The 26302-nt window shown below is 46.4% G+C and overlaps 1 protein-coding gene across 4 annotated transcripts in view; it reads right to left on the reverse strand.

Moving 5' to 3' along the window:
• Positions 1-26302, reverse strand: part of HIPK2 (homeodomain interacting protein kinase 2) — a 138521-nt gene that overhangs the window by 98489 nt on the left and 13730 nt on the right. Inside the window, exon 1 of one of the 4 annotated variants that reach the window (XM_014256864.2) lies at positions 19964-20364. The exons of the other annotated variants lie outside the window; for them this stretch is intronic. The gene's annotated coding sequence lies outside the window, so the exon portion shown is untranslated. Of the gene's footprint in view, positions 1-19963; positions 20365-26302 lie in introns of those variants that run through there. 4 annotated transcript variants of the gene reach the window in all.

Consider the following 26302-nt stretch of genomic DNA (forward strand, 5'->3'; position numbering starts at 1 on the left):
ACTGAGGCATAGCAAATTAAAGTCAAGGATGTGAAGCGCAGCAGCTGCAACTTTCTCAGTGCCACTGTAAAAATGAGGATAATCGCCACCATTAAGGGACAGGCTTTCAACTGGTGCAAACTGGCAGAGCTCCACTTGATATCAGCTGACGCTAAAAACAAGGTCAGCAGTCACTCAACATTGTCAATGTCAGATGGCTGCCTGTGCCCTTTGGTGAAACGAGTTGTTGTTAGGGACTGGTTTTCACATCGACAGCCAGCCCCTTGCTGTCCCTGAAACACTGCTGGCAGCCCCAGCACAGGACAGGAACAGGGGATAAACACTGACTCACCCTGGTACCCCAAAAATGGAGGGGAAAAGGAAGCAGTGCTTCTGTGGATAAAGCGAAGACTTTGGACTCTTCTGCTGCCAGTGCTGCCCTCCTCAGAGGTTACATCTCATCCCAGAAATTTTTGCCCCTAAAAAAAGAACTATGAAATCTTCTTCCTTACATCCGAAATTATTTTCTCATGTTTGAGGTTTTAAGGGCACGCATTGTAAGGAAAATAACTGAGTGAGTTCTTCGGCATAGTCCGATACCAAGAAATTACAGGCTGATTGACAGCTTGGTGATGGGAAAAGGCGGCTTCTGCAGCAAAGTAATTTTTATTGCAAATTTTCCTGTGCAGTTAATGCGAGAAAAACACAATCCTAAATTTCCTGAGGAGACAATAAAACTGTGCTGGTGGCATGTTGTTCCTTTCAAAAAGGATTTTTGCTCCATGGCAATAGCATGACTAGTAATAAATGTGAATAAAAGTTGGATGGTTTTGTTACAGGAATCAAACTCCTCATTACAGCCTGTAAGATGATTTACACCTTCAGCCTTTTGACTACATAGGCTGACAAGAGCTTGCCACAATGTCCATGAGGAAACAAGCCAGCAGCAATGAGATGATCCATGCCAGCCAAGCCAGTGGCACCGATGTCTCAGAGACAGTGGGAATGTCCCCAGGGAGCATTCTTGCTCCTGGGGTCTTGGAAAGACAGAGGGACCATAAGCTGCAGAGGGATGTTTCACTTGGGAAAAGTTCTCTTAACCCCCCATTCACAGGTCTGACAAGAAACCTACTGTGCAGGGCTGAGCCTCTCCTATCACTTCCCTTCTCTGCAGGAAGATCCTAGCAGTCACCTTTCCGCATTTTGTGTGGAATGCCCAAGGCTGGCACCTGGCTTCTCACCTTTCTGCACTCCTTTGCCAGGAGTGGAGCGGGTGAGGATACTTGGGGTGAGCAGCTTCACCCACCGAGCATTCCTGCTCAACTGAAGCCCAGCTCAGCAGCCCCACCTACACCACAAAAAGCTTAGGCTGGACTAAGCCAAGTTGCAGTTCCAACTGAGCTGGTCCCCGCCTTGGCATGGGTGCAAGGCAGGCCCCTATTAGCCAGCCAGGATGCCACAGCAGCTAAATGCATGTCCTGAAGAGTAAAAATCTAAGTTTTATATCACCCCTGAGCACAGCGAATCTCTGGGCTGGGAGCAGAATCAGAGTTGGGCACTATGCATTAAATAAAATTGATCGTTCCTTTCTTTAATAATGAGTTTAGTGTAGTCATTTAAAGCTCTCACAAAACTGACAGTAACTGGATTTAATGGGGCCTTCCCTGTCCTTGATACGACTCACATAACTCCCCATAGCATCTCCATGAGTTGAAGTAGGTAGGGTGCAGTCAGGGGACAGTGTTAAAACAGCTGGAATGACTTCTATTAAAAGATTTGAGGTTTTTTGTTCCTGAGAACTCCTCCCACGTCAGCTTTCACTTAATAATAATTTAGCAGGTGCTATTTACAATTCAGATGGCCCTCTTCTGCATGCACACACAAATCACGCAGTCGACTCACTTGTACTTCTAGCAGATTTCAGGAAAGCAAATGAGGTTAAATTCCCTATCCACCCACGTCACCCCAAAGGGCAAAAAATACACTCTGGGGACTAAAGAAGGAACAGTTTGAAAGTCACTGATGTTTTCTTCTGGTTTACTCCCAGCCCTTACTGCTGATTTTTAAGTGTGGCCTTTGGGGTGGCGAGAGACCAAGCCAGTGCCCTGTGTTAGGTAGGAAGTCAGACCTTCAGCAGTACCTGCAGAGCTGCCAGTGCTCTGTAACCAGAGGCTGCTTCCTGGCTGCTGCCAGAACGACAGTGCCTGCTTGAAAAATACTGTAGAAAGCACATGGCGTGTGTTCAGCATATAAATGATGCTCGCAAGACAATACTGAAATAAGTATCTTCCACTTCTCCCCAGAGAGGCAGAAGCCTGCAAACCCATGTACACGCCCAGGCTTGAGAAGGCAATGAAAAGGGGATCTGCCAGGTATGGCTAATGCATTGCACTTTCAAAATAGCTGCATCTCAAGCACAGCACTCCTCTTCACAGTGGCCTCTGTGTGGCTCCTTTTGAGGCATTGTCCCCAGCACCACTGCACTCTCAGAACCTCCTGAAAATTTATGTCCGTGGAGGTATACAAATTCTTTCCCTTGTGATACTGAATGTTTGGATACAAACTCTAAGTAGAGTTCAGACCTCAACAGCCTCAGCTCCTTCTTATTCTTGGTGAGCCTAAGATGTCAAGGGGGCCTTAGTTTCAGGTGAAAATTTCCCTGCTTTCCTGTTCTGCCTTTCCTGTCCTGCTAGTAAAACTGTCTCAGCCTAATTACCAGTTTTCTAAATGTAGTGCATAGCAGTTCTCAGAGATGTAAGATGTGACAGAGCACGTCCTCTGCACTGCTCCACACCTGGATTCACACTGCTCCAACCTACCACGTTTGATCCATGCCTTATGGTCAAATGAAAAAGGGAGACTTCCCAATGCACAGAGTAGCAATAAACAAAACCAAATGGACAAAGCCAAGCATCCATCTCCTTCCCTCTCATCCCCACCCAAAAAGCACATCCCTCCCATGCAATGGCCAGGCCACTCTCATCATCAACACCTTCAAATCCCTTATTTCCCTGCCACCCCAACTGCCCTCCTACATATCCCTCTCCTGCATTTATAGCATCTGCAACCCTGCCTCCTGTTTCATTCTGCACATCATGACTTTCCTTTATAGGTATGATGAAAATTATCAACCAGGACTTACTTAGTACTCTTGAGCATGGAGGTGGTGTAGGCAGTTACTTCCTATCATGGCCTGCTCAGGTTATTTTGGCATGTGGCTCAGAATACTGCTGTTTTTCCTCACAAACCATCTTTATTCCCTTTGTCACTCTCCCTTTAACTCCTTAAATCCAGGGCATATTGTCTGCTGGCTACTGAAAGCTTTCTTAGCTGTAATTTAGAAACATTACAATTCTTGTTCATCCTTTTGGTGTAGGCTCAGGGGCAATGAGCCTGAATAACAACCTGTAGGCTCTTCTGACATATCCCTGGTTTTAGGCACATGAAGCAAAATCTCAGGGACAAATATGTACATTTACATTTGAATACTTTATTACACCTCAGTGCAAGGTCTTTCAGGGTCACCTCCGTCTCCTACTGGAATGAACTGCATTAATGACAAGAGATATTACAGATTGCCTCAGTTAATCACGACTAGTTTATGTTTTATGTTATAGTTAATTAACTATGCAACACCTGAGAACACAGGTTAAAATATACCTCACCAGAGGCTGCCCCATCACTTCCCTGTAGATGCTACAATAACTGGACCTGACACAAATTTTGAGATCTTGGTGGGAGAAGGTCCAGCAGTCCAGTCCATGCTCTCCTGAACTGAGAGGTAACTCCTAGATACCTTCTTACTGGAAAAATCAGCACAGCTGGAATTGCACAAAACTTCTCTTCAGGATACCTCAGTGTTACTGCATGGAAAATGAAGACAGCAAGTGAATACAATTCAATAGTCTACAGCCTTGACAAAACAGAGCCAGGCCCCAGTAAGTAAACCCCCTTCAGCATATCTGTCAAAGCTGACAGAAAGACTGTCACCTCTACAGAAATCATGAAATGAGGCTGCAAACGCCCTACCAAGATGTCAAAGTGCTCTCCAGACATAAAGTGAGAAACCTGGGAGTCTGTGGTGCCCATGTCAGGTCTCTGGGGCTTGAGAAGGCAGATCACAGCCCTGCTAGATGTACCTTGCTGAGCTACAGTCCTCCAAGCCAGGAGAATTTCTGGAGTCCCAAGAACAAAATGAGGTGTGAACAATAAAGATGGAGGCAGGGGCAGCACCTGAAAGCCTTCAAGGTCTACATGAGCATGTGAAGGAACTTTTGCACAATGTAGACACAAAGACATCTTAGGAAAGTGGGTGTCAGTGAAGTCAGGAAGAAGCTTTACAACCAAATGATCAGTACTCCCAAGGGCCTTGGGAGAGAAGAAAGTCTGCTTGGGAGTAAGAGATGGGATGAGAAAGAAAGAACAGGAAGAAAGATGAAATCAGACAGGTGGGATTGACAGAATCCCTGCTTTGAAGCTTTATCTTTGGAGGACACTGAAGGACGTCTAACAAATGCTTTGCTGAAGAAATCCCTCTTTCAGATTTCTTGGAGAGAGGCCCAGCAGAGCTGAGGCAAGTGTGGAATGCTTGGCTGGGGCTGTGCTGCAGGCTGCTGGGGAACCCACGAGCAGCACCACGTCTGTTTAAAGAGCTGAAGACTGCGGCAACACCCACAGCACCACTTAAAATGAGGCATGACATGATGAGGCTCCTATAATGCCATGCTTGAATGAGCTCCTGAAGCACTGGGTATGGCCAGAAGAGATGGGGAAAGCAAGCTACCTAGGAATGTTTCCTCATCCTGAAATCAAAATGGAGCCAGATGAGGCCAAAAGCAGTTGCTCACATCTATGTGCCAGGTAGGACTGTTTGGCAACATCATATGTGTTCTGGGCACCTTCCTCCTTCCCATCTGTCCTCCACTGTCACAAAGTGGAACAAACAGTAACCACAGCACTTCTACAGCACCCAAAGCTCCCTCTGTAGAACTGTACAAGACAGTCTCTGCAGTAAATGTGAAACTGGCCATAGCTTGCCTTGTAGTCCAGCTTAATGTCTGGATCCCCACATTTAACCTCCAAACAGGTCTATAAGGCAGGAGCCTCTAGATTACAACAAGCTCCATCTCTGATTGGTACCTGCTAAGGGGGTTACATCCTGAAAGTAGAACTGAAAGAGTGATGATCTTGGCATGGATCTGCCTTCGAGGCAGCATGGCTCAAGTCACTGCTGTTTCATCTTCCAAACAGGGGTTGACCACAGTACCCCATCCTACAGGGGAAAGAGAGGACTTTTTCAACTTTCCTGACTCCAGACTTCACTGGCCATCCTACCTGGCCCTCCATTACCTTAGTTCCTGGAAAAGGGTACCAAGGTCTCTCAAAAAGGAACCAAAATGAATTAGTTTTCTTTTGCTGTTCTGCTTGTGCCCTCCCCCCACCCATACAGCACTGGCATATTTGTGGCTTCCCACAACTGCCTAGTGGAAAGGATATTTTTGCTTTTTCTACAATGGCTGTCTCCCCACCTGGATGACTTTCCACCTGTAAATGTTGACTTTGTAATGTCAATGACTCCAACTGGCCTGCAAATATGGTGAAACCACAGGGAATGCCTGGCACCTTACATACCTTGTTAGAAACACTAGCTCATGTGAAGGCAAGACATGGGCAACGCTCACTGGAGTCTCTGGCTGAGCCCCTCACTCCCACAGGATTTTTTTCTAAGTGTTTTTTTTGCGAAGAGGCCACTGCATGACATTCAGCCGCTGCTTTGTTTATGAAATCTGAAACTCAGACCAAGCTCTAGCTGGGCTGAAAACATCAGTTTTCCTATCCACAAGGTCCCTTCCTTCATTTGATTTCCATCAGGATACAGACCTGTTGGAGAGAAACAAGCCCCTGGTGAGGTCTGGAGGGAATACACAGGATCTGGCCTGCAAAGGAAGATGAAGATGCAAGGAGAAAGGCAGGAAAGCTGGGCACAGGGCTTCTGCAAAAGCAGAAAATTGAGACAGACTGATCTGTTGACCTCCTGACAGCCATATACCACCTTCAAGTAAGAATGACCAAACACAGGACCTACAGCATTCTCAAACATTGAGGGTGTGGGGTGTTTTAGGGAATGAAGAGAAAGGATAGTGCAGGTTGATCACCTGACCTCCAGTTTAAGGAGGTACAACTCTGTAAATAACCCACCTTCACATCATCACACAAACACACACCCGACCGGCACAGAGAAAAGCCTTTCAGTTCCTCAAGGAAACACCTGTAGCATTTTTCAACAGGTCTTCCAGATTTTAAGGCAAAGAAAACATCCCCAAAGTTATGGCCAAACACTCAGAAACCTTTTCTTGCTGTCACCTGTGGCTTTTGGTTTGCATTCCAAAGCAGGACTATAAACCCAGAAATGCATGATGTGAAACGGGCCGGGAGCTGGGACCAGAACAGGCACAGCAGGACTGAGCCAGCTGGCCCAAAGCAAAAATCACCATGGAGACACAAGGTGCAGGATTTGGATGTGGACTCATTTCTCCCCTAAACAGCTGTCTGTCTTGGTCCATTCACCTTTGAGAGTGGCTCTCGTTTGAGACCACAGTGATAGGGAGCTGCTGCAGCCTCCATGAGAACACAGTGTGTTGACAGGTTTATCCATGGGAACCAATGATTCTGTTTGCTATATTTGGGGTTGTACTGACCTCTGTCATACAAAACACACGGTCACACTCAGACACACATAGACAAGTAAGCACTTGCACAGCCAGATGACCCATGAAGGCAATGAATCTCATAATCTCCAAAAGAAATGAGTGATGCTACCCCAAGCAATCCCACAGAAGTGCCTCTGGACACCTGCCTGCCCCACTGCTGGCTGGTTTGCTGGGGCTGGTGCACGCCTGATCTCCCACTATCTTCACATCAACTTAATTTTTAAGCAAGGTCTAATAGGACAGAGGCCAGATCAGCATGCAGAGAAGCCTGTTTGGCCAAGGAAGGACAGCCTAGGTGATGTACAGAGCTTTTGCTTACACAGAAAAAACCCCCCTGATTTAGGCACGAGGATAAACTAAATGAAGGATTTCAGAGCCTTGAAGAGCAAACATCCAGAAGCTCAGGAAAGGCTATCTGCTTGAGAAAGGAGGATATAAGGCCCTTGTGTGTGATGAAGAAGCTCAGGGACAGCACTAACAGCCTACTCCCCCTCAAAGCTCTAAAAGAAAAGAAATCAGTCCATGGGAAGTCAGTAAAAGAAACAGAACAATAAAAATCTCCACCTTTATCTGTAGAAATCCCTGGCTACCATCAGTCTCTCCCCCAGGTTTCTCTTTTGTGCAGGATATGATTATTTATTGACATATTTATTTACTCAGCTCTGCAGTGCTTAACACCATGGCTGCTGGGCTTCTTGCAGTGTCAAAATTAGAGCGTGACAGAAGAGGAGTGAAGCTAAACATGGAGATCCACTGTGACACAGGCCAAATGCCTTCTGCAGTGCAGCCTGAGGCATGCTACTACTGAGATGGGGTAGACTGGGGGACCCCAGCCAGCCAGGACAATAAACGCTCCCTTGGTGTAACTTTTCTCCAGATCACTCAGTGCTTTTGAGAGGCTGCACAGTGCCCTGCAGAGATCCAGGCAGCAGAGCTCACCTCAGGCCCTGTTCAAGTGCTGACCATGAGTACCTGCTGTGTGGCACAACTGCTGAAACTAAACCTGCAGAACCAAAACTCCACCATAGAAAGGAGAGATGGCTGCAGATGACAGAGCAGCTGAAGGGGCTGTCAAGCCTTCTTCTCATTTCTGATCCTGCATTTAAGAACTGACATGTCACTTTGCGCTTCCAGCAGCATGCAGCCACTTGCCCAATCTCTTCAGAAGCATCTTCTTGGCACTACTACAACTGTTTTGCAGCCATGTGCTTTCGACTCAGAACATTCAATTCTTTCCTTTTCCTATGCAATGAAATGAAAGGATTCAGCTTAGATGCAGTGGGACAGTGAGTTCAGAATCACCAGTGTGTCAGTGATGTTGCAGCCAAGCTGTCCACAGTCACACTTATAGGTTTTGACTAACGATGTAAGGGAAGTCTGGCCAAACTGAGTCATGGGGGAAAGAAGAGTTTCTGGGAAAAAAAGCTCTGTATGATTTTCTAACAGGGAGCATATACACCACCATTAAAAATAGATTAGTGACAACTTGTGGTGAAATCACAAGAGATTTCAGGAGGTCCAGGAGAACACTGGGCCTCTTAGCTTTGCCATAGTCATAGGAATGACTAGGGAGTAAAATGGCCTGGGGTGGGCCTATGGGTTTTGCTAGAAAAACTGTGACACTCACAGCAAATGAGAGGAGGGGAAACTGCCCTAAAAAAACCCTAAAACAAAATAAAACAACTAGGGGAATTTAGTACCAGAAGTCCTGTGAACTTTCATCAGACCTTATGTACTCAAAACTCACTAAAAGCTTTCCAACATCTGTATGGATGAAAAGTAAGAAGAGACTGAAAACTAGGTTCAGCAGAAGCACAATAACTGTGGAAAGAGTTTCAGTGGGGCAGCAAGTTTACACCTGGTATAAATGCCCAATTAATTCGATGGTTGCAGTACTCCTTTGTGGACACAGTCCTTGGTTTTGGTCATTTTTCATATCTGAAAATAGCCCCACTTCCCTCTTTAGTCCTTCCTGAGCTCATGGGAGACTGAAATGAGTCACCAGAGGACCAGCTGAGTCATCCAGCCAAATCTTGGAAAGCAATACAAAGTGTGTGGTCATCACATCCTCAACTAAAATGTGGATGACAGCAGCACCCCTAGCAACCCACCATGCATTAGGCAGAAAGGGTTGGAGAGCACTGACCTATGAGCTGTTACTTTGAGCCAGGCAGGAGAATACCTTAAATGAAACTAGGACCATGCAAACAAGAACTGGCAAACATGGCCAGAATGCAGCCCAGTGGAAAAGGACCTGGAGGTGCTGGTTGACTGGCAGCTGAACATGAGCCAGCAGTGGCTCCAGGTGGCCAAGAAGGCCAGTGGCATCCAGATCAGAAACAGTGTGGCCAGCAGGACCAGGGCAGTGACAGTCCCTCCTCGGTACTTGGCACTGGTAAGGGTGCACCTCAAATCCTGCACTCAGCTCTGGAACCCTCACTACAGGAAAGACACTGAGGTGCAGTGTCGCCCTGAAAACTCAGCTTCTGAGCTTGCTGACATCGTTTTCTAAACACTTTCCCAGGACAGTAACTGTAAACATAGATATGTGTACATTCTTTCTGTTACACGTCTTGTGATGGGCATCTCTCATGGCCAGTGCTGTGGGAAAGTGTTATCTTGACCATCCAATCCCTGGCCGTGGTCAGAAACCTATAAATCCTGGGAGGAAAAATAAACTCGTTCTTCCTTTCACCACACCTCAACCTGTGTCTGTGTGATCTATTCAGCACCAGTGGCAACAGTGCAGCATGTCCAGAGAAGGGCAGCAGAGCTGGTGAAGGCTCTAGAGAGTAAGTCCTATGAAGACCAGCTGAGAGAGCTGGGCTTGTTTAGTCTGGAGAAGAGGAGGCTCAGGGGTAACCTCATTACTCACTACAACTACCTGAAAAGAAGTTGTAGCACATTAGGAAGGGGCTGGTCTCTTCTTCCAGGCAACCAGCAACAGGACAAGAGAAAATGGCCTCAAGTTGTGCCAGGGCAGGTTCTGGCTGGACATCAGGAAGAATGTTTCCCATGAAAGGGTGGTTAAGCATTAGAATGGACTGCCCAGGCAAGTGGTGGAGTCACACTAAGTGTTCAAGAAACTACTGGAATGGCACTCAGTGCTAGGGTTTAGTTGGTATGGTGGTGTCCAGTCACAGGCTGGACTCGAGGATCTTAGAAGTCTTTTCCAGCCCTAATGATTTTATGGCCACTGGTTCTGCACCTGACACAAAGCCCTTCTCCATCCAGTTTCCCCATTCCAGTGGCATTAGGAAAAAGGGATGGCCATCTCCATCTGCTACATCATGGGATATTCCTAGCCCATTTTCCAACTTCTATGAACCAAAGTCCTAATTCATTCAATTCCTCTAGCATATCATCAAATCTTAACAAGACCTATTTCAATATGCAATCTCCCTGACAACCAAATAACTGTGACCTTTTAAGAACACAGGTCCATATTTCATTTTTATGTCTATTATCTGCAGAACAAAAAGGAGTGGGGCAGTTGCTTTCGGGCAGAGAAAATGTATTTACCAAGCAGGTTTTTTTTATGGTGATTACAAAAGTTTAAGCAAATTCAGGACAGTTGTTCTCTTTGTGCTGTCATGGAAAAACAAACCAAATTTGCAGGGGCTGGGTTGCACTACACAGCTGCTCAGGGAACCCTGTTCCTGCACAGCTCACTGTCACCCTGCAGACCTCATGCCACAAGCCACATCTGAGGACCCTGAAGCACCAGGGGGTTACAGGAACAGCGCATCAATCGTACAGGTCCCTCTGTGACTCACCCAGAAAATCCACTGGCTGGAGGCTCCCAGTGACACTCCTTTCACCTGGCCAAGCACCAGCAAAGGGTGCTCAGGGACTACACATGAAATGGCACCGAACAGGTTTTCATGAAACTGCTCAAAATTTCCCAACTGATGATGTCACTCCTGTTTTGTCTTGATTCCTCCCTCCAGCTCATCCCTGGGTTTCAGCAAGGCCACGATGTATTCACTTTGCTGTGCCTCTTCTCCCAGCCCTCTGTACCTTCACTCCTATCTCCTTTGCCAAAAAAATAGACACCACTTTAAAAAAAAAGAAAAAAGAAGAGCTGAAAGGTTCAGGTGGGCATCAGTGGATGATGAACTCCACAAGACAGAGTAACGCTTGAGCCTTAAGGAAGACAGGTGTCAGACAGAAGCAGGTATAACTGGCATAAACTGGTGTAAAAAATAGCTTTGAGTGAAACTGAAGTAAAAAGATAAGAAAGCTATTAAAGTACCTAAAATCCATGGGGTTTTGATCCCAGAGCTCCTAAGAACTTGGTATTATTTAGTCTTTTAAAGGCTTAGTAGTAGAGACTCCAAGCTGTTGAAATGTTAACTTATTCCATGCTCTGCAGAGACAGAAAATAAATGTGAAACTGGATCCTGACAGCACCACTAGATCCCAAAATTGACCCTCCTGCTTTCTGCTCCAAAGAACATGCTATTTCTGGAGGTGTTTTAAAAAATAAAGCCCAAGCAAGCATTCTTATGTCCTCTCCACTTCCCAAAGCTAAGGCAAGCAGCTTGTTGGAGTGGCCCTTCCATGCACATCGCCCTCTGGGTCCTGGCACTTGCAAACAACTCTGCACTGGCCCCAAGGGCTGGCCTGGCACCAAGCACGAGCAGAGCAGCAACCACAGCGTGCAGCTCAGCACACTCGAGCTCCAATAAACCTGTCAGACTGCGCAAGACATGAATCATATGGACTGCCACAACAGCAACCCAGCGTGTGCAGCCCTGCTAAAACAAACAAACAAACAAACAAACAAACGTAAGACATCTCAAAACACAGATGTAGGTAAAAGGCACTCTCCTGAGGCTGCCAGTGCAGTTACACTACAAGGCTTCCTGGAAAAATATACTCTCTCCTGACTTGTGACAACTCAGGAATGCTTCAGCAGAGCTGTAATAGGGGGCTGTGGGAAGCAGGACCAACACAGTCTCTACTCACTGGGAAACTGGACCCTGACCAAGCAAAGGCCTGGGTTCCCCAGGATGCTGAAAGTGAGACAAAACACCTCTAGCAAAGGCTCACCGGTCACTGAAGGATGTGGCTGCAGAGGTTGCTCAGGGTCTTTCGGAAAACACATCTCCAAGTGCACTTAGTCAGCTGGTGGTGCTGCTTCTCTCACACTGGCTGCGAAGTTATTCAGGAGAAATAAGAGCATCTTTTCCTGCTTAAGGTTTTCTTGTTGTCCTTAGTACAGCCATGAGGCTGAAGCGTGGAAATAATGCTACAAATGCATCTGAGGGACTTGCATGCTGCCTCAACCCTACAGGGCAGCCTTGGGAGTGGATGACTGCTCCATCCATGCTTGTGGGCCATCAGGGGATACCATTTCATATCCTGAACCAGTGACTGCACTTTGGATGTACATGTATTTTTCACCTGTATCACTGCAATACAGTCAATGGGTATAGTGACCATTTCTTCATTGTTTTCCTCCCTGCTATTTAATGATCTTGCTGTGTCACCTCATAACCCACAGCCCTCCAAACACTTGCAGACACTCCTCACCTTTCCAAACAGCAGCTGCAAGGCTGTGACCCATGAGATGAATTAAGCAGACAAAAGCACAGGGGAAAGGTTTATGGGCAGTCTGTTTGCTTTTCCTGGCAGATCCAATCCAGAGACTTCAGCTTTTCCAGGTGACAAGTGTCTTCCAAGACTGTGTCTGCATCACAAAGTATTCTATAAAATCTTTATTTAACTGCTCCCCTAGGACTGCTGGCTAGACCCTCACACTAATGCCACATGTGCCTGTGTCTAAGCACATGAATTGTCTGAACAGAGTTCATCAGGACAATTCATGTCCTGAAAGCCCACTACATGTGTAAACGTTAGCAGGAACAGTGCATTAATCATCTGCTCTTGGGTTTTGAAAGAGAATTTGTGTAGGGAAAAAAAAAAGCAAAAAAAACCTCCATAAAACTTGTGGGCACAATTCAGGTATCCAAGTGATGCATTAATCTAAATTAAACCTCTCTCCTGCACTCTCCCTTTTAAAAAAAGCAAGTTCTTTTCAACAAGTGTATAATATGTAGTTAACTGCTGTTAACTGATTTCAAAAGAAATCCTGTGGAAGGTAAAGTCTCCAGTGCCCATCCCACAAGCAGCACACTCAGAAAAGCTACATTTGGTTTTCTTGCAGATTTTTCCTTCCCTTCCTTTTCCATGACTAGCAATATGCATAGAAAAACATTCTCTCTGCTCTTGACAGAGTGGCTGCTGCTGCTGCTGCACGTTCTCCACCTGGAGTGAAAATTCTCCGTTGTCACGGCAGCCAACAGTGATGTCACAGACCAAGTATTGTGACTTCAGCTGGAAAAGGGGAAGAGGGAGCAGATGAACTCTGAAAACAAAGATATTGTTTTGGTGTAAACAGCCTTCACAGAAAAGAGGGGGAAAAAAAGAAGGAAGTATATATGAACATCTGACAATTACAGTTTTCTCAAAGAAGTATAAATATACAAAAAATAGAGGTCTCTCCAGGCAAATGTCCCAAAAGTCCAACTAAGTACTGAAAGAGCTGTCATTTTGTTTCTGTTCCGTTAAGAAATGGGACCCCTTTTAAATTTTGCAATACACATTTTCTATTCTTTTATTTTATTTGCTTTTGTTTTTAAAACCTTCTTGTCTGGTCATTGTCCCAGAATAAGCAATCAGCATTGCTGTGTAATAAGTTTCAGGAAATAATGCACATTTCCAAATGTTACATTAATCCACAGGCAACTTGCAAATACTGCCTGCATTCCTGTGTGAGGGTAGTTGTTTTTCATATAGGTCACATATTAATGCAATTTAAAAAAAAAAAAAAACTTCATTCCACCTTTACACTGAAATCCAGAGGCTGTAATTACACCCAGGGGCAGGAATAAATTAAAACAAGTGCTTGTGTTGCCTTGTACTCTTTTTTGGAAAGAAAAGTGATCCCATCTACTCTGCCTTATGTGTTCTGTTAAATGCTTGAAGTCGGCCGAGTGGCTGGCAAAGAGGTTTCCACGAGGTCAGAGGTGAAAAGAAGTCACTTTGAGAGGTCAGAAATGGAGTAATACATCCGATGGTCTAACATGTACCAGATCTTCAGCGGGGAACGCTATCTTCAGTACCTCACCTTGTGCCTCACAGAACATCTTCAGGCTGTGGCACCCCTGAGCTCTGGGGAGGGAGGAGCCAGGCACCTCATGGGCTAGGGAAGAGAGGGAGGGAGGGAGGAAGGAAAACACAATATCCTAATGCTTGAAGAACTGCAGTAACCAGCCAGTGCTGGCAAACTGATGTCTGTCTTGACAAACCTTTCTGAAAATTCACATGCAGAAGAGGGGAAATACTGGTAGGACTGCACTTATCACCTTCTCAGGGGACATTGCAAACAATAAGCAGTTCCCTCCCCAAAGTACCCTAATGACATCCCAGCTTTACAAAAAATTATGCTTGAATATTTTTTCTGAAATATAAACTTGCCATGCATAGTCAAAATTAAAAGAAATATAGGGCATTTTAAAGAGAAATTCCTTGGGGAAATGCAACTGTGAAATAGCCAAACATCAATTATGAAAACCACATGAAGAAGAGGCTCTTGTGCACGGGCTTTAGGGTTTAGGGATTTCAAGAAAATGTGCATCCTAGTTTGACTCATAATGTAGGCAGAGAATGAGCAGCTTTCCCCAACTTAAAAACAGCTCAGTGAGTCTGTAACCCTTTAAAGTCACAGTATCTATACAACTTTCTTGTATCTCATAGCTCCCAGCTGATGGCAATCTTTGCTTTCCATGCCCAATTCCTCCACAGGATTGAAGTTACAGGCTTACTCTCATCCTAAATTAGTGCAGAAGAATTAGAGCATGGGCAAACTTCTCCTGAGGTGTGCACTGCAGCCACCTCAGAGCTTGCTCATTGGTGCCATTATCACTGTCTCAACTGCAAACCTTCAACCAGAGCCTCCTCCTCCTCCTCCTCCTCCTCCTCCTCCTCCTCCTCCTCCTCCTCCTCCTCCTCCCATGCTGCTGCCTACCTACAACTCTGAACAGGCTATGGGCAGCAGCGCTTCCTTCTACCTGAGGGGAGAATATAAATGGAAGGAAAGCAAAATGTAACAAAGTGAACAAAGGCAGAGAGATTTGGAGTTGATTTTGCCTGTGAGTCATGGCCAGATCATTTTCCCAAGCTTAAAGATTATGGTCTCATGCATGTACCATTTGGGACTTCCACAGGGCAGGATCTGGAAGAGGGACAAACCAGAGCTGGGAGCACCCAGGGTAAAATCAGGAAACACCTTCCCACATGACCCAAAGAAAAAGCATTGTCATGATCTTGCTCTTCCTTAAAATAGCTTGCAAGTCTGTTAGTTTGTGGCATTGCTGTTTAATGGTACAGAGCATTACTAGAGAAAAACAGCATAAACTAGACAGTTGTCATGAAGGAAAAAAGGTATCTCAGTTAATTTGTGGTTTTCCTCCAACACTGAACTTCTACCTCGAGGGTCACACTTGCTCCTACATGGATAAAAGCTGGATATGTCTTGATAGAAGGCTTCACTAATTTTTCCTCTCTGATGACAAATGGCACCAAACGCTTTCCTGTCTCTTCTCCCAGGAGCAACAGCTGTTTATTGTTCCTCATTCCCACTCTGTATGACCAAACAACTACACAGAAAATGGAGACAGGTGAAAGCAAGCCTATTTAAAGCTGCAAATAAAGAACACAAGGCTTAGGAAAACTCAGCTTTAAGGCTGCCTGTGCAACCTTTGACCCTCTTTCTTGCCCATGTGCCATGGCAGAGCTGTTAATCACATAATTACAGGCTATTTTTCCACAGGACCTTGGCCTCACCCAGTGCAGCAGGATCTGGGGTGCTCACCTACTGAGAACCCAGTTACTATTTCATCTTCTCGGTGCTGTTGGAGGTGTGGCCTGGAGCCTTGTTTACTGCGTACCTGCCACACTCTGTTCTGCAGACAGAATTAGTAATTTACTCATGGCCCTTCCTACAGTACGTATCATTAGAGTAACTGAATGTTTCACAAGCATAAAAGAATGTATTTTCACACTGTCCTTAAAGTAAGACATTGTATTATCCATATATCATGGGCAGGGAAGCAATGCACAGGGAGATTAATGTGAAAAGCTTCCACTAGTTTTAAATGCTTATTTGAAACACTTAAGTACAAGTCCTTCAGAGATATGTTTTGCCAGTTAAGGCTGTGGTGACAACCATCTTTTTGGGCTGATGCTCTTGGAGATAGCAGAACTGGTATCCCAGACATTGATACCATTCAAATTTTATTGGGTTGTTAATGTAGAGGCTTGCTTTCTTATTTATTTGTACATTTGTTATATTTAACATGCATAAAAAAAATTCAAGAGAGGTATAAAAGAGCTGTTTTCTAAATATACATTCTGAGGCAGGTAGCTGGGATGGAAAATTTCTGCCCAGACAGTTTAAGTTTAGTAAAGTTGTGAACAACTGAAAATGAATATCTTAAAATAGGGAAGCTGTTGGATGGCCTCAATAGCAGGTCATTGCCATAACATACACTTTTCTTTCTCTTCTTGGTTGTTGAAGAAGCAGATGTTACACTAACAGAATCAAGTCAAATTGAAACACAAACTGTAGCTAGAACTTTATTTTATATATCCTGGTTCTGTTCAGATAAACAAGATCAATTTATTTTTGACTTTAACGCATAACAAAGTCTTGTTACTCAATTCCAAACAGGGACTTTTGCTTAGAGCATAAGCCCCCACCTTTCCTCCTGTTCTCTTGGAAAGAGAAAGCAAGTGTCAGGCACTGCAGGCATCACTGGTCATAAGCTGGATATAGGACAGGCAGATGGACAATACTCAGAGGTAGTGAATCTTACATTGGCATAAACTGATCCTTCCCCTGATTATTTGCAGGGAGATTCACAAATTCCGATAAGGAAAAAAAACAAAAAAAACTAAAAAACAAACCCATCTGAAAATTTCAGGCAGTGATTTAACTGTGCCAACACCAGGAAAGAAAGACAGACAGACAAAAAGACAGACGGTGGGGGGGTGGGAATAATTCAACTAACTGCTGGTGCCAGCCTTCTTCAGAGCAATGAAGTAATTTTAGAGACACTTCCGTAGGAGCGTAAAATCTAACCTTGCAACTGTGCACAGGACTCGGGACACACAGACACACACAGACACACAGACACACAGACAAAGAGGACACTGGACAACAGTGTGGGAGCTGGCAGAACTGGTTCCTCCATCACCTCAGGAACATGCAAGGACAACCTCAGGATAACTCCTGACAACTCCTCCTTGCCACTGTATTCCTGGCAAATGGTGTTACTAACAGCTCCTTCCCCTGACACATACCATACCCACATAGAGAGGAACACAGACACAATTTCTCTGTCCTGCACTGAAAACTCTCACCATATATCCCTGCTTTTGAGCTAGTCATGTCTCCTGACTGCACTAACTTTGACTAATTTAGTATTTTTAATTACAGAGGGATTTACAGCACTGCACTACAGTGCTCTTTTTTATTATACTCACTGTTTCTGCTGAATCTGAGTGCACTCTACATACAAAGTTGCACATTAGGCAAATTACACTGCACATTAAGTAAATCTCTCTCTAGAAAAAGGATTAGATGGAGAGGCAAATCTTCCTCATTCCTAGTGCATAAATTAATATCGACAAAATCAATATAAAGCAAGAGCTTCATATCAATTCATGAAAAAAAAATAGTTAAAACATACTCCACAATCAAACAAATTTATGTAGGAGATGCATTTTTCTTCTCCTATTTTGCTTAATAAATAAAACAGCTGGTCCGAGGAATCAGGTCAATCAGTGTCTGGAAAAAGCCCCATTAAAGCTGCTATATAACCTAGTTTCTCAAGCTGCATGAGACATCCTAATACTGAAGAGGCAGAAGTCCATGCAGAGACAGCACGGAAGGCTCAGCTTCTGGCCCTTCAGGGTTATGGAGGATGTTTATCACAGAAGTCAGCAATAAGTGAGGTATCTTGCAAAGATCTAAGGAGATAGGCTCTGAAGGACCACAACAAAGACAACATGATGCATCCAGACCTATATATAAAATAGAGCTAGTAATCTTGAGCACCCAAGTTCATGTCATCCAACATAAGGAGATGGTAAAGGTCCAGATTTTCACATGTGTTCAGATCCCCTCAAAGCTAGCCTAGCCCTGCTGCGACAGTGGGTGATAACACCTCTTCTCATGGCACTCCACAGCTACATGGTTCCATCCCTCCCATGTCACGTGGGAGGGCGAATCCGGCAGTGCCCAAAGCTGTGGGTGTGTTTTGCGGGCACAGAGCCTATTCCAGTGCAGGCAAAAACCCCACAGCATCAGCCCTCCTCCTCCTGCACAACACACAGCACACAACACGCAATGCCCAGGCCCTCCTCACCTCAGAAAAAGTAGCCCTTCCTATATTCAATAGGTTTGAAAATATTTTGCAAAGGGTATCACAATCCACATCCTATAGAGATAAAAATGGAGGCAGAAGAAAGTAAAGTGACTTGCTCAGGCTTAAAGAGCAAGGCAGCATCAGAAGTGGGAAATGAAACCTCCCGGCCCACAAACCTAGGTTTTAGCTTCTTAAATAAGGATTCTCTTTCCTCATTAAAAACTAAAAATGGGAAGAGAGGGAGGAATATTCTGTAGACAGAATGAACTTCGCCCTCAGAGGACTAATGACCTGATATACTTTTTTTTCCCTTCTGACCTCCATTTCCCCTGCTAAAGTTCCAGTAACTTCAAGGACTATTCTTCTTCCTTGGTCTGCTTTAACCTAGTGTGTCAGCTCAGCATCCTTTTCCCAACCACCTGAAGCCAGAGACCATCCTTCCAAGACAGGAGATTACCTTCTTGCTTTCAGCCTCTCTGGACAGCCTTACAACATCCTGGACTGGGACTACTCTGCTTTCTGCATCGTGCTGAGGGACACCTAAGTCCTATCCACTCATCCCAGCCTGTAGTACGTGGCAGCCCAAAAGGGTACCCTGGAGGTAAAACCTGGTTGTTCTCTATTAATTTTTCATTTCAAAAATGGCTCCAGGGAAAGGAGGGAGATATAGGTCGGAGACTTTGGGGGCTGATTAGTAACTCTGTACATCTTCCTTCCTTTTTTTTCCCCCTCAATTTTTTTTTCTCTTCCAAATTCAGAAACAGAGGGTTTTCCCTCCGTATTTCTCATTTACTCCTTGAGCATCATCGGCATTAGTCAGCAAACTCCTGCTATTTCCTCACAAGCCCCTGACACTTGCAGAGTGACTAACCTTCTCTCCACACACTTTGGTTCTAATAGTTGCATCAGGTTTTTTTTTTCCTCAAGAAAAATGGATCTCAGCATCGCACACGCGCAGTTCTCCCTGTGGTCACTGTAAGGGTGACAGGTAAGCTCCCGCTGCCAGGAGGCCATAAACACCACCATTTGTCATACACAGGGCCAAAGAGACAGGAGGTGATGGCAAGGCCTGCCTTCAGGTCACTTTGTACCTCACCATTGTAGTGTCCCTCAAATTAGGAAGAAGGTAGCTCCTGCCCCAAGCACAGGCACGTGGAGACCACAATGGAGGAAGCCTGAAGCCACCTGGCTTCTCTTCCCAGCCCTGCCACCACCTGCTCTGTCAGGGGACACTGCCTTTGCATTAGCCTTTCCTTCCCAGGACCAAGAGCCTCTGCCCCCGTTATAGTGCCTGGTGCCTGACATGATGTGCAGGAGGCCTCAGCTGGGCTGCTGAGACACGAACACGGGGTGAGTGAAAACACAGCTCCTCGTGACTCAAAGCCACCTCATCAGAGGATGACAGAAGGCTCCTTCTGGCCAGGTGGGCTTGCACAAGCTGCCCACCCTCAGCCACACTCACAGAAGACCTCGCACGCAGCTCATGCTCACGTAGGTGTACCCACAGACCTGCCCACACTGTGCTCTCAGTGCTGCGCTCGAGCACACAGCAAGTTTGTTCTGTCCACCTTTCCAGGGTGATGCCAAGAGCACACAAACCACTACTGCTTATGTACAACATGCAAAGAGCATGTCTTGCCCCCAAGGCAAGGCCATGCCCTCAGGCGATGGTAGGTGCTACCTGCAGCCACCCACACAGGAACAGCCCACATCCAGAGCAGAGCTCATCAATAAGGATCAGTGGGAAGGCTGGTGAACTTGGTACTGGAGAAGTTTATTCCCCATTTAACCTTGATTCCCTCACCCCAGCACCCACCCCGTTCCCGCCACGCTTACCTCCGTCCCCATTGTAGGAGAGCCTTCTGCATTGCTGTGTAGGGAGGCATGAAAATAAACCACCGGCTCCAGTGCCACACTCCCTCCTGGCAGATCTGTTTCTCTCTTCTTAACTGTTTCCAAGTGCCTGGCTGTTTTATAATCCCCAGTGAGCATTCCCTTAACTCCTTCCTCACTGAGTCCTTCCACTCTCCCTCGCTCCCTCCCTTCTAAAAGGCAGAAAAATCCAAGGCGAGGTAGGGGGTAGAGAAAGCAAAGGAGGGGGCCTGAATCAAAGAGGGAACATCTGAATCAAAGAAGGAACATCTGAATCAAACTGCACATATTAGTCATTTCCCCAGCCTTCTCTTACACAGACAGACTGACTCTCCTGTTAATGTATTTCTTTTTTTTTTTTTTCCCATGGACATTTGTGTACCTTAGAAACTTCTTTGCTAATCTCCTCCTGCTTTTTCATACCATGAGGTCATATGCTCCTGCTGGTAGCATGACTTTAAATCACATAGCAGCTTGCCCTTTGGGGTCTGAACAGAAATCACTGTCTTAGATCACAAGTAAATATGAGCTGATGGCTTCAAGCCCAGTGTCACCACCATCCCACTTAAGCATATTGCAAAATTCAAGAATCAAATGCAGGTATCGCTTCCCAGTGGAAAGGACTTAATCATGGCAAGGGCTGTGAGAGGGCCATGCGGAGCAGCTCAGGCAGAGGAGCACATCCTGTTTCCAAGACGTGGGACTGCAACTGCACTCAAGTGACCTGTCGAGGGCCACACATACTATGGGTGCTAAAGGCTGTGTGCTGCGTGTGTGCTTGTGTGCATGGCAGTGAGTGCAGATGGTGGGGGAGGGAGTCACTTGGCCCGAGACATTTTGGGAGACCCACAGGTTATGGCTACACTTGGGTAACCACAAGGTAGCGCAGGTCGCTGTGTGCCAGGGTGTGCTGGCAGCACGGCCTGGGGTAGGGCAAGTACAGCGACCCAGCAGCTTTGGATTTCATAACCACGATACGTGCAAAGCAACGTCACACAACACTCCGCTGTTTACGCTGCCCTTGTGAGTGCATGAATAAAGAAGACGGAGGAAAAAAGCATTGGCTTTCATGTGTCCTCTCTCAGATGGGAACATGACACCTGAAGTTGGCTGCTGCTCTTCCTCAAACCTAGGGCTGCTTCTTCCAGCATCTTGAGGTTACCCCTGGCAGCTTCCACTCAAAAGTTTACCAAGGTATCTTTTTCCCTGACAAAATGAGTTATTCTGTCACACAAGGCTGGGCCACAAGGCTTTTAAAATCAGTTCTGCTGATGTTGAAAGGGAGCAGCTTGCTGTGCAGAGGAGTGGTAGAGTTAATAGCAGTAGGATCAGCACAAGCTCTTACCCTGCCATCTGCCTTCAGCTCAGCCAGGCCTTCTGCTGAACAGCCAGTGTGGGCTGGGACCACTGGAGTGATCAGCAACTCACTGACATGAAAGACTGCCTGGGTCAGTCGATTAAGAATATGATTATGAGCACAGGAATCCTGTTTAGTGTTGGTACTGACTCAGTTCAAGGATTTCATGGGGCAATTTAAGCCCAGTTTTCCAAAGAAGTCTTTTATTTTGCACAGGTGGGTGTCTGTGTGACAGCTTAAACAAACCCCATGAATTGATGACTCCAGAAACAGGGGTCATCTCTGAAACTGCCATGCTTTCTTCTTTGGTCACCCCCACTAGAAAACAGGGATAAATAACACTTAACTGTCTCACTCCCCTGGAATGCTGAAGTCCTTTACACTTACAGAGCTCTGGAGAAAACACAGGAACGCCCACCAGAATGGACAGGGATTACTCTCACAACTGTGGGTCACAGATCCCTCTCATCCTGCCTTGTGGACTTCTTTTAAGTGCTGGCCACTGCCAATGGGCCCTGACAAAGGCTGCTCGGCTCTGCTCCTGCACATTCAGATTGACAGCTGCCTCAAGAGTTCTCCCTCTTTTTTAATAATAGAAGAGTCACTTAAGGCCTGTGGATGACCTGAAAGTACCAAACTGCTGACCCACAATCGAAGTCTGAACCTTCCAGCACAACCATGAAGAGCAGGGCTCCGTCCCTTTGAGCGACAGGGAGGGCAAAACAATTCTGTAGGCCCATAACAGAATACTGAGATTCCCCCCTGAATCTGTCTTATAATTCTGTGGTAGTACCCTACAGCAATTAAAAGGACTGCTGCAGCTGATCTCCAAACCCAGGAGGAGAAAGGTGGAGGGAGCAGCAAAAGGGCATTGGTCTGGAAGGAAGATGGGGAAGATGGGGGATCTGGGATGAGTGAGGGCACAACCTGCCTGCTCTGAAAGCAAAAGGAACAGAGGCCCCTCCTTTCACAGATGGGGGAGGAAAAAAGCAAGATGAGTGAAAAGCCTGGACTTAATCATGAAAAACAATAGCTCATCATTTATTTTCATATCCTCTCACTAATGCTGGCATAATGCTAACAGTGGAATTTTTATGGCATGCATGTCATGCCTGCAAATACCAAGTGAATTACTTCTCAGCGAGGCTATGGGCTATGGCACTGAGCAGCACATTCGTTACAAACGACTGGATGATGAACGACAGTTCCCAAATTCCTCCTTCACAATGCTACTTGCATTAGTTGTAATTTAATGAGTGTGAGAGAAAGAGAGAGAGAGGGAGAGAGAGAAAGTTTTGGCTCAAACCACAGAAATAATACTGCCTGCTGCTGCTTCCCACTGGGTCTTGTATTAACTCACACCACCTCCACCTCCTACTTCTCTACCTCCTCCCTTTTCACACCTATCCTCAGGTGCTAAAAGTCGTGTCATGAAACCCATCAGCATGGCAAGAGAGCATGCAGAAGCCCCCAAGCACACACATTCCTTCTGGCTAAAAGGTGGGAGAGAACACAAAGCTCTCCCTCCTCTCTGCCAACAGTCACGGCAGGCTGGGGTGGTTCCTACAGCAGACAGACTCTGTGTAGACAAGCCACCAACTCTCCTTTGGTTCCTTCCTCCTAGGGAGCCAGAGCAGGTGAAAGACACTGACCTGACAGTTCTGGAAACAGAGCATGACCCACATTGGTGCGGAGCTCCCACCACACACTCTCGCTAGCATGGTCCTTCTGCCTCCCCAGAGGCAGCCACAGCAAGGTAGCCCAGCCTCATCCTCCTTGCAGGCTGTCTTAGCTGGTTTGTTGCCCTTTTAAACAATTTTGAGATTTGGTACACAGCAATGTGAACAAAACCTTTGCTAGGGGGTAAGTCCTTCAGCAGTATAAATGTGCCATCATTGGTGGCCCCCAGTGAACACGGCAATCACTGCCACGCTGCCTCCTCCTGAGCTCCTGGATAGATCTTCAGCTTCTTCAGGGCATAAATCAAGTCCCTTTTCTTCACTCCGTGGACCTTGACACAAAAAGGACAGTGACAGCAGCAGGGGCATTTGCAGGTCTCTGCCCTGGAAGGAGCCTGACTGGCCAGTGTCACCTCCCACTCCTGTGGCAACCTTGCAAGAGCCTGTACCCCTTCACCTGACAGGACATTAATCCATCAAATGACCCTGCACATAAGGTTCACACCTGAAACAAGACCCACTGTGTGGGGTCTCATACACTGGGTCAGAAGAAAGCTGAGAGGTCTGATCCGAGCAGCATACTTACAAGTAAGATTCTGCAAATACCACTACTACTCTCCTGGTGTATCCAGTCTCTTCAGTGTTTCCCACTGACAGAGCCTAAATGACAACCATCCACGGATTCCTACCCAGTGGAGCATCCAGAATACTCCTTATCCCTTCTGTGCCAAATGTAATTTAAAGGCCCCCCCTCCCACATTTTGCAGTGTTTTCAAAAAAACCAAATCCAAACAAAATTTACATGTTTCTGAAACAAAGGCATAAGCAGGGGAAGGGAAAATGCCCTTAAGGATTGGAACCAAATGTGTTTGTGCAAATGAGACCCAGGATTTACAGTTACCTTCCAGCCTCCAGCAAGTGCTACAATCTTAGCTTTGACTTAAAAACAATCTGTTTTCTTGTACAGGTTGCAAAACACCAGTGATATTTTCTCTGATCTACTGGCCAAAGTCCCACAGCCCTGGCTGGGAGAGGAAGGTGGACACGATGTCACAGGACACTCCCAGGGACATATGGAGACACAGGTCTGTATGGACACAGAGATGTACATTTGTGCTTCCCAGCAATTCAGCAGGCACAATGCTGGGGGCTATCAACTTCAGAAACTATCTGGACACAGATTTGCCCCTTGTCAAAATTCCCCTCCCAAGTCCACTCTGTGACTTTCTTAAAACTATGGCTGTGCTTTGAGCAGTGACTGGGCTCTGAAATAAATGAAGACATGCCTTGCTGAAGTGACCCTAAGTGAAAGCAACAATACTTGGCACAAATAAATAAACAAGCACCACAGCTGCAAATCAAAAAAGGATGAAACAGTGAGCCTCATCAGCCTGCTGTAACTAACCTTGTGCTGGTCAGCTCACCCACTCCAGCAGCGTGGGGAGCCATGCATCCCCCAAGGGGCACCAGATAGAAGGGGTCCCTTTCCAGACCCCCAGTAAGTGTGGGGAGAAGGGGACACAAGCATGAAAGGAAAGTGGAGGGGCTCCTGTGACAGAGGCCCACCACAATGGCTGTGTGGCCTTTAGGAGCCTGGCAGAGGGGTGCTGTTACCTGCTAACAGCCTGCAAAAAGAAGCAGTGACCAGGCTGGGGTGATGAAAAGCAGTTATCAGGGGCAGAACTATAGGGATGAACATACCTAGACAGATGGAGACCTGCTGGACTGCCAGAACAGGCCTGTTACTGCAACAGCTTCTTTGGGCATACAGTCCAAGCCACAGCGGTCGGAACTGCCAGCCATGATTTATCACATTTGCTGTTTAAAACCCAACCAAATCCAACACGTCTGCTGGAACCAGGAAGTTCAGCTGAAGGTTCCTGGCCCAGCTGGGGAGGCAGAGGCTGTCCTGCTCCTTGGTTCCCCTCCTGATAGGCTGTTGTGGCTCAGGAAGGGTGAAACTCAGACACACAACTCAGTGTCACACTTCAGCTCCCTTTAAGCCTTCAAATTAGGGCTTACACGGGGCTTAAGTGCAGCCCGTCCCAACACAGGGTTGCATTTCACAGCTCTCATGTGCTGTTGGGTTGCCACCTCCCACTGAAAAGGGGATGACTTCCCTGCAGGCTGCCTCTCAGGCAGACCATCCACCCAGATATCCTGAGCAGGGGATGGGGAGCACTTGATCCCCACACCCTTCCCACATCCCTGGAGGGTAAAACAGGAGGGCTGAGATCACTAGGACAGGCTCCTGCTTCTCCTGCCTCAGCTAGGCAAATAACTCCCAATATCCATCTTTTCAGCAAGCATTTCATGGTTACCTCTGTGATCAAGCCTGTGCACATCTCTGCCGGGCCTCAAGGTGACCAGAGTCACCACCCTTCCAGCCCACGGGCTGGGATGCCTGACAGGCAGCATTCAGGTCCCACATAAAGTCAGCATGTTCTCGAGACATGGCACGCTACATCCTTGGCCATGAACACCTCAGGTGCGCTGGTCACCTTCCAGCAAGGACAGCTGAATATGACAGGGCTGGCCTGGGGAGAGGGCGGCACAGGGGAAGAAGCTGCCAGGAACAGGAGAAAGGACACAAAATACACCAGGAGAATAAAAGCCCCATCCCCTTCACAAGCCCTGCAATAGCAAGAAGGCAAGAATGACAGGAGTACCAACCACAACAAAACCCAAATGAAAAACTGTGACCAGCAACTTGCTCCAGTGCTGCCATGTAACAGCTGTGGCTAGGAAACACTTCCTAGCTCACCATCAGTGCTGCCACAAGCATCTGTTTTATTGTACATGGTATCAAAAGCATCAGGCATCCCCACCTGAAATCATGCCCTCTCCTGCCATTCACTCACATCCCACCTTCTTTTTCCCTCACACTTTATTTTCTACAGGGAGCAGCTTTTTGGCAGGAGTCTCAGTGTCTGTCTGCAACAGGGCATGGCAAGGGAAAGCAGACATCTCCTCGTAAAGCATCCTCTTCCTGAAACCCCTTCAACCCTTCCTGGCTGAGAGGAAATGCAAGGATTGGTAATGACTCAAGTGCTCCTCTGGGAAACAGCAGTGATTTTAGAGGAACATGAAATAACTTTTAAGCCAAGCCTAGTCCTGAAAAGGGGAACTCCACACTCTGTGGCTTGAGCTCACAGCTGAGCATGAACAAAGCCAGAATTCAGGGTCCACCAGCAGAGATACTGGAAAAGACACAGCTACTTTACTGAGGTAGTCTCACCTACATTAGATACACTGTAAGCGATACAG

The sequence above is a fragment of the Pseudopodoces humilis genome, chromosome 5, assembly GCF_049639895.1.
Source record: "Pseudopodoces humilis isolate 2021_Gansu_Grassland_sample_001 chromosome 5, ASM4963989v1, whole genome shotgun sequence".
NCBI lineage: Eukaryota > Metazoa > Chordata > Aves > Passeriformes > Paridae > Pseudopodoces > Pseudopodoces humilis.